Source organism: Calidris pugnax, unplaced genomic scaffold (assembly GCF_001431845.1).
Source record: "Calidris pugnax isolate Ruff unplaced genomic scaffold, ASM143184v1 scaffold61, whole genome shotgun sequence".
In the NCBI taxonomy this organism is placed as follows: domain Eukaryota; kingdom Metazoa; phylum Chordata; class Aves; order Charadriiformes; family Scolopacidae; genus Calidris; species Calidris pugnax.
The window spans coordinates 4,050,328-4,058,541 of NW_015090945.1; positions in this window are offsets into that span (position 1 = coordinate 4,050,328).

The following is an 8,214-nucleotide window of genomic DNA, read 5'->3' on the forward strand; positions in this document are numbered from 1 at the left end:
AGAATGGGATTTGATCCTTGCCTAACTGTTCAATCTATAAATCCAAGATCTTAAAGTTGTCATCATTGTCACATTTATAGTACCTATATATTGCATGATCTCAAGTCACATATACACTGCAATATTTTAATGCAACAGTCTTAAAAGTAGATGAGTTCATAGACTTAGTTTTCTTGGGTTTGTGAGCTTCAGACAGCACCAAAATGCTGTCTTATACTTTAGAGATGTGTTAGAATACCAAGGACAGTTAAATGTTTTGGGTTAGCAGATGGATTTTCTACCTCAAACCACCATATAAATATGGCATTCTAAATTCTGAAATTTGGGGTAATGAAATATTTCTAATTCTAAAATTTGCTTAATTCTAAAAGCTACCAGCCTTTGGAAGTTGATATGCTACAGCAGAATATAACTGGTGAGCAATAGCAGTACACATTCATCTGCCTGATATCCTACAGCAGAATATAACTGTGGTGAGCAATAGCAGTACACATTCATCTGCCAGTGTAGATTCCTGCTTGAATCTTCCCTAGAAAGGGAGTGCTTCATTCTTCAGTTTACAACCTCATTTTTTCCTCAGGAACTTCCCTCAATCATCTCTCCTTTTCACCCTGCAGATGAAAACAGCTTTCCTGTGCTGAGTGAAGCTATAATCTGTAGGTTACTACCACTATAACCCCTCCAGACTTCCCCATCTAGCAGTTTCTCGGGAGGAATATAAGTAGTCCACTCCAAACCCCCACACTTCAAAGGACTTCTGAAGAATTTGAATCTAAGTTTAAGAAACAGTATGAAAATGTGGTCCTAGCCAGTCCCATTCAGCTGCCAAACTGGAGGTTTTAATATAACGTGATTTTCTATGTTTGGTTATTACGATGGCTACGTACCAGCAAGTCATTGACAAAGGAAGGCAGCTTTTTGCTCTTTTTTTTTTCCATTTTCTGGCTAAAGTTAGAGACCTTACATTACTTGAATCTATTAGCATTTGACTGAACAGGAAATCAGAAGTCAGACAGGAATTTCTCAACCCTAGAAAAGTTAAAAGTGAGTTACTGCTTTAATTGGCTGCTGAATTAGCTCATATGAATAATTGCCCATGATATTTTCAAGTTCTGTGGTTTAGTAAGATTCCCCTTTACTTCTTTGTCTGAAGATTTACTGGAAAAGATGCATTCCTCCTGGACACAGTGATTGCATTCAAACTCCAGACATGAAAAAGAAACAGCTATGCAAAGTAAAAAACATAAATAGTACAGGCTGTTGGCAGCACTGGTTTTTTACCACCTTCTCCATGTGACAAACATGAAGGTCTGTTTTAATTATGGTACAGGACAAAAACTGAGGGGGCACTTCATGACATAGCACTGCACCATACGGGCTTTGCATAGTTACATAAAAATTAAAAACAAGAAAAGGCAAAAAAGGGGCAGAACAGCTGGCAGAACCATCACCCGTGTCACAAAGCTGGAACTCGGGGGTACATGGGCTTTTTTAAGTTCAGAGATGAACCAACAAACATGGGAGAAATTTTATGTGAGCCCCACACGTACATTATCTACAAGCAGACACTACAAAAACCCACTTTGTATGGATCAGTAATCAAAACGAAAGGTCAATACAAAAGGAAACAATTCTTTACTCTCTTTGAGCAGTTTTTGTTGGGAATTACTGAGCCAGTAACTCCCTACCTACATGACACCTTACTATAACACCTTTGCCCTTACAAACAGTAGCATTAAAGATGTTTATCTAATTTCCAACCAGGCACAAGTTGTCAATGTACTGCCACTGTCTTCCATGGCACTAACTAAATCTCTGCCTAAGCACTATTTACCCCTAGTGCATCCAACCACACCACTCGGAGGCACTGATTACATGGGACATAGCATGGAGCAAATTCCCACAAGAGTTAGGAACCTCCAAAAACTCCATCAACACCTACTCTCAGCACAAAGTGCGGTCTTGAATCCTACACATTTCAAATAGCAGTACAGGCATTAAAATGCTCATCACAAACCTGAAATGCCGCACCAGCCAAACAAACCACTCTGCCCGAGAGATGGGGCATCAGTACATTGTTTAATCCCCATCTTGGAATCTCTCCTATATAAAGGTGATAATCACATCTTATATCTATGTATTTTGACACAGTCTTTAATCACTATTTTTGCATAGGACCAGACTGCTTCATTCAACAAACCACTAATCAATATTTTGCTTTCACCTCATAACTCACTGTGTGGCCCATGCTTTGTTTACCGCCCATAATTCAATTGTGTTAGGATGGTAGAATTATTAATTTCCTCCAGGGTTTCTCAATGGTGCTCATCACTTCAATATCTGAGTGCTGCACAAATTCAAATTAGTCTAGTTTCACAAACATCCACAGTGGCAAGGAAAAGGTAGTGCTGCTATGTAAAATTTAGGGTGTGGAGGCACAGAAAGATTAAGGACAGAAGCATTCACTGATTTTAGATGTCCTGTCAGAGATGTAATTTAAAAGTATTTAGTACAGTATTTCAAAAGCATTTCAAGCACAGAGGTTGCAGCATCAGGCACAGGTGTGACTGCTGAGCAAATTGGATTTAGAGGTCTAAAGGTGGTCATTAAAAAGCATATAATTAGACACTATTAGACTATTAGAGGTTCTACATACAGAGATCACAGAACTGGTTTCTGTTGTTATATTAGCACTAGACAGGAAAAGTCCAGTGCAAGGGTGCATTATTTCAGTCACATGACCTTCCTTCACCCTGCCTTGCTTCCTTCATTAAGGACTTTCCTGCTCAGGAATAAGTGAGGCAGGAGTCGTGCCGGCATCGCTCACCTCTCCTGCACAGCCCTGGTACGTCTCTAGGACAGGTCCATCCTGCACAACACTGGAGCCAGAAATCCTATATACAAACAATATGTGATCACACATGTATCATAAGGGGACCAAATTAAGATTGCCAAGCAACCACTTCCCTACATTATGCCACAAATCCTTGTCCTTCATCTCTTCAGCAAACAAATGTCAGGCCCTGTCTCACAACCTTACTCTTTCTCCAGTCTGCTTCTGCGACCCTAATTACCCCTGCTCCCAAAGGATTCTTCATTGCAGTTTCTATCAACGTCTGTCGTCTTTACTGCGATAAATCACTAAGTCAAAATATGTTTTAGTTGCAAAAAGAAAAAATGATGAGCCTGACATTAGGAACTGGATCCTTGTTTGAGAGCCAGCAATAACATAACACTTACTGTCCTAAAATGCCTATGTCTATGAACATGACTGATTACATAGAGAAAAATAGTCTAGAATATACTTGGAGCAACAAATAGTCTGTTGGTCTTCTCCAAGGGGTGTGAGACAGAAGTCATGGTGAACCAGCTGATAACCAGTGAATAGTCACAATAAATTTAGACAATCCAAAGAAGAGTAAAAACAGCAAAAGAAATTTAAAATAATTGTGTAGATGTCGGTGCAAACAGTATGGGAGGCAGAGAGAAGTGAATTAGGCAGTTTGCAGCATACTTTTGTTGTCTATTTCTTGTTACACAAGGCATTTTGCTGTTCAGAAAACTCCATTCAGTATACCAAACAGAACCAGTATATACCTCATTTCAATAAGATATTTGAAGGACACTTTCAAACTACACTTCCTATCATAGAATCATAGCATCGTAGAATGGTCCAGGCCAGAAGGAACCTCCAAAGGCCATCTAGTCCGACCCCCCTGCAGTCAGCAGGGACACCCCCAACTACACCAGGTTTCCCAGGGCCTTGTTGAGCCTCACCTTTAATATCTCCAGGGATGGGGCCTCAACCACCTCCCTGGGCAACCTCTTCCAGTGCTCTACCACCCTCATAGTAAAGAACTTTTTCCTAATATCCAATATAAATCTGCCCTTTCCCAACTTAAAGCCATTGTCTCTCATCCTGTCACTACAGGCCTTTGTAAACAGGTTCTCCCCAGCCTTCCTGTAGGCTCCCTTCAGGTACTGGCTGCTATTAGGTCTCCCCGGAGCCTCCTCTTCTCCAGGCTGAATAACCCCAGCTCCCTCAGCCTGTCCTCGTAGCAGAGGTGCTCCAACCCCCTGATCATTTCAGTGGCCCTCATCTGGACCCGCTCCATCAGGTCCATGTCCTTCCTATATTGAGGGCTCCAGACCTGCACACAGTACTCCAGGTGAGGTCTCACCAGAGTAAAGTGGCAGAATCACCTTTCTGGACCTGCTGGCAATGCATCTTATGATGCAGCCCAGGATTGGATTGGCCTTCTGGGCTGTAGAAGTCATAGAATAATCCTAGTCATAGAATGACTTGTGATTTATATCTGCTGAATACTGGCACTTTTGTTTTTCTAGGAAAATTTCATTGTGAACCTCCAAGGTGCAGTGGATGGCATTGTCAGTCATCGGTCTAACCCAGCTCCTTCTGCACCATCTGCCTGTCTCCTCCCATTTCAAAAGGAGAATTGGATCTGGTATTCTTCCCTCCATTACTTTTCATTTCAAGGGGTGAAGAACCCCATGATTCTTGGGTTGAAAGTGTACTTAGCATCCTACATCTAGAGACAAATATAATAGGAGTTCGTAGGACACAGGCTTAAAATAAGCAAAAAGAAGATGCCTCAGGAGCTGGCCTGTGGCACTGACTGCCATGGGACACTGTGGACATTGTATAAGAAAGAAAGGTCAATCAATGGGTACTGAGTAGGAAAATTGTATCATGCTCAGGCATCTCCTGAGAAAAGTCAGTGGCTGGAATGATCCCCGGGGGAGTATGGCAGGAGCTTCTCCTACACGTCTTCCCACTGCATTCACCTGCAACCAGTGATAATAGGGAGAGGCTGGACTACTAGAGGGTTACTAAATGTGTAGAAACCAAAGGTCTCAAACTGCATACACTGGGAGAATATCAGGAGTTCTATCATATGTGCTTTCCCTCTGCTGGTCCTCCTAGGCTTGTGTCTGTGGCTGCTTTTCGTACATGGTCTCCCATTTCAGAGACAGGTGTCATCTCTGCTCTTAAAAAAAAAACCCTAACATTTTACCTGTGAACAGTGCATAAAGAACAAAGAAATTAGGGAAAAGCAATGTAAGGGAATATGGAAATGGAAACAAGAAGGCAAGGGAGAGTCAAAGAAAATAGGAATTCATGGGGGACATCAAGCTTAGCATCTCTAACAGCACCTCTGTGAGCACTCTGAACATATGCAAGGACCTGGAGAGGTGCCCAGTGGTAGCCTCCTTGGAGATGGGTCAGGATGTGAAACCTGAAATAGACTCACAGACACTGGGACTCCCCTTCAAGTTCCCTCCTCTAAGAACTGCTGATGACAAGTTCACCCAAGGCAAGAACATTACTGACAAGAAAATCCTGTTGTCTGGTGGGGCCTTGGAAAGGGAGAATACATGGTTTACAGGCCACTGGATAGATGGCCCCTTGTTCTGATCCCAGACAACACTTCTCATGGTCTCATGAACATGCTGTCCTCATTCAGAATCACACAATTGGTTTCTGCCTCAGTTCCCCTCATCTATCCCCACCAGGCCTACGGTGTGTTATGCATTTGCAGCACAGGACAGAGTCTAGATGCAGCTCTGTCACCCCCGCTGTGTGGCCTTGCACAGCTCACGTCTCATGGACAAGGCTGGTGAGGGACATCTCATTATGTACAATCCCTGTGTTAGCACGAAGCCATTGCTTACAGATTTCTAGGAAAAAAAATATATCCACAAGTACCATAATACCATTATTCAGCTTCCCCACTGCGATTCTGAATGCTGCTGAGAGGAACACCATGTGCAGCCATGCAAGTGTAAAAGCCTGCATGAAACCAGGCAAGCACTAACGCTGCGCTATTCCAACGTGGACGTGGAACGAGCAGCAACTGAAATCACTAATGGTGACATTGCTTGCAGCTGGCTTATCAAGACACTGTCAGGCTTTAACAAGATGTTTTTTAGATAGCCTATGCCCAGCAAAAAAAGCACAATTTCAGAAGCAGAGAAATGCTAATAGAAACGTAACAGCACATTCCTGCTTTATATCTCAAATGTTACAAAGGCAAATTAAAGGATAAGAAAAACATAATTCAAGAAGAAAAGGGTGGCCATGTTTCAGATATAAGACACAGTTACGCACATGTATCATTGCTCTTTCTTTCTCCCTATGCTTTCAGCACACAATGAGTCTTTTCATCTGCTTGGTATATTAATAGCATTCTGCAGAAAAATTCAGAAAAAAGTTACCAAAAAAGCAAAAACATTACAAAAAGTATAAAATCACATATGTATAGGTTTGTAGTCTTCTCTCTCTGCATTTCACATTAAAACATGCAGGGTTTATTTTCTTACTGAAACACGAGCTATGCTAACATCTTCTAACCTCTGCTTAACCTGCTGTGAAGAATAAGGATAGCCAAAAGATTTTTTCACCCATGTTATGAAAATACTCTGGCAAACATTCCTGCAAGAAAATCTTTATTGCACCCATGCTTTCAAGGGCACAGAGGACTGCGTCAAGGTTCTGTTTTATGAGAAGACAATGAAAAGAAAATATCAAATAGTGCTCTCCAAGGGAGTACCATCCATCTTTTTATGCATGTAGGGAGAATCTGGTGTGAAAAATATCATGTGAGTATATAATTAAAAACTTTATCATGATATATATGCTTAAGAATGACTAACTAAGACTGCACAGGCACCATTCTTCTCTGAGTTTTAAGGACTGAATAATATCTTTTACCATAGGTTTGGGTGAAGGGTTGGAAGCAATAGGGATGAAAACAAGAAAGTCACGAACTAATTACTAATTAATTTTCTAAAATTGCATAGACACAAAGAAATTTCTCCATGAGGCCTAAAGAAGAAGTAGGAGTGACCAAGGAAAAAAATCAGCTTCTCTAAATAAGGTCCATTATATTTCCTAATGACAAAGGCTAAGTGTAAACAAGTGTCCCAAAAGTCAATAAGAAAAAGCTGAATTTAAGTTATTTTAGACAGTTAAAGGCAACTGCACAGTCTCCCAGCCTGAGCAGCAGACACACAAAGCACAGGCAGAGAGTGAGAGATTCAAGACCTACTCCCATCTCTGCCATGTGTATCATTTCAGTGCAAATGTAGTTCATCTACCTAGCAACAATAGTCTCCAAAGTGCTGCATGATCATTTATCTTTCCAGTATCACCTCCCCTTCTCCCTTGTCTGCAAGGGGGTAAAAAGTAAGATTCTTTCTAACAAATGGAGAGAAGAACAAATGGGGGAAAAAATGAACACAACCTTTTCAATGATCTGCCCGTGGCCAGAGAAGTAGTATCCAACAAAAGGGGGATGAAAGCCCCAGTTATGCCTCACTGCTATTTAAAAGCAGTTCAGGAGTTCTTTGCTCAGCAGCACATCCTTACAGCCCATGCACCCACAGACCTGGAGAAAGAAAACGAGTCCTAGCCTCGTTAGGACATGCTGAAGCTTAATTCATGCTTCCCTAAAATTTATGTGAAACACAACATCAGAAGGTGTCAGTGGATCAGAAATGATATACGGAGTGTCTAATACGAGTGTTCCCGTGTGTGCCAAGGGTTTGACATGACAGTGGTGCAATTTCTTGCACGACTTTCTCGGCAACGCCCACCCCAGGAGCCTGGTACCCCCTTCCTGGGGAAGAGCAGAGCTGCCCCTCCCCACCCGCGACAACCCGCGGCCGCACCGCGCCGGCTCCCTCGGAAGGGGCTGCGGAGGGTGCGGGCCCCGACCCCCTCCCGGAGCACCCGAGGGGGCGGGCGGAGGAGTCGCTCCCGCACCGCCGGGCGGCAGGGGCGGCGGCGGCCGAGGGAGCGGGGAAACGCTGCCGGTGCTGCGGCAGTCGGTGGAACCCTCCGCGGCGGGAACCCTCCCCCTCTGCCTGCCGCCCCTCGCCGCTGGTTAAGCTCGGAGGCGAGAAAAAACGGAATTAAATTAAAAAAGACAGACGCCAGGGCGGGTCTGCCGCTTGCTGGGCGTGCCGGGTGCCGCGGCGGGGGGATGGGGAGCTGAACCCAGCCAAGATGCATTACGGCAGCGCAGCCCCGGTTATCCCCGCCGCCCCCGGGCGGGTGAGCCCCGCAGAACCAAGCCGAACCCGCCGCTTCCCCGGTGGCCGGCGGGCAGCGGCAGGGCCGGGCGGGGCCGGCACCGCGGCCCCTCACCCACTCCTTGGAGGGACCGCAGGGCGGCGGGGGGGGGTCCCCAC